This window comes from Arachis duranensis, unplaced genomic scaffold (assembly GCF_000817695.3).
Source record: "Arachis duranensis cultivar V14167 unplaced genomic scaffold, aradu.V14167.gnm2.J7QH unplaced_Scaffold_232525, whole genome shotgun sequence".
NCBI lineage: Eukaryota > Viridiplantae > Streptophyta > Magnoliopsida > Fabales > Fabaceae > Arachis > Arachis duranensis.
In genome coordinates this window covers 401,756-402,838 of record NW_026264851.1, presented here as the reverse complement: position 1 = coordinate 402,838, position 1,083 = coordinate 401,756, and positions in this window count along the sequence as shown.

The following is a 1,083-nucleotide window of genomic DNA, read 5'->3' as shown; positions in this document are numbered from 1 at the left end:
ATAAAAGTTTTTTTAACTAAATATAAAGAAATTTAAATTTGTAATTTCTTAGATGAATATAGATAAATTATGCTATTTGAACTATAACTTATTGCTAATGCACCGTAAAGTAAAAGTGAGTGTAGAAAGCAAAGGCATGGCACTTACTAAAGCCTCCTTCTACAATACATTACATAGATATAGATTTTCTGTGGTGGATGAAAAAAATGACACGTAATGGAAAGGTTTCTCCAATAATTAAGGAAGAAAAATAAAGTATAATAAAATGACAAGAGAGTTTGGAAACCAATTGCTTTAAATTAATATTCTAACTAATTTGGTCATATTTTTCTTTCCCTTTTTTTTTCTCTTCTTTGATGTTGACCCAAAAGATCATTAGAATGAAAAAAAAAAAAGCAAAATCACATTTCACACATTCACACTACTCTTTGCTAAATTGATCATCATATTTGTTTGTTTCCCGCCCAATGAAATTGGTAGCTAAAATACACTATATATAATTTGTACATTATTTATGTTTCAGTTGTAAATTTACCTAATAAGTGTGGTGCACTTACCTAACGTGTGTTGATAGAAATTGGATTATATTAAAGATTGTTAAAAATTTTTGTAAGAGTTGGATTAGAACACTAAGTTATAAGTCTGAGCAAAAAAAATGATTGATAGACTTCTTTATAGTTATTTGGAATATTTTGTTAGAATGAAATAGTAGAATTTTTAAAATACTGAGATAGATATTAAAGAAATTAAGATTAGATCATTTTTGAGTTACAGAATTTAAGATAGTGTTGATTATTAATGACAATACCAAAAGAAAATATACTTTTTTATTTGTGTTTAGTATCTCGTGTTTTTATGCTCTTTATTCTTACTTGCTCTACTTCATTTCAGTGTATTGAGCTCTTTTTATTTAAAAAAAAATACACTATATATAATTCATTTAAAAGTTAATTAAAAGTAGATGATGTTATTGTTATCATCATTCTCTATATAGGTAACTCCGATTAACGATGACATAGAATGGTCCTGTAAATTATAAGAAAGATATTATTGTATTAATTATTAAATATTATCAGTTATTGA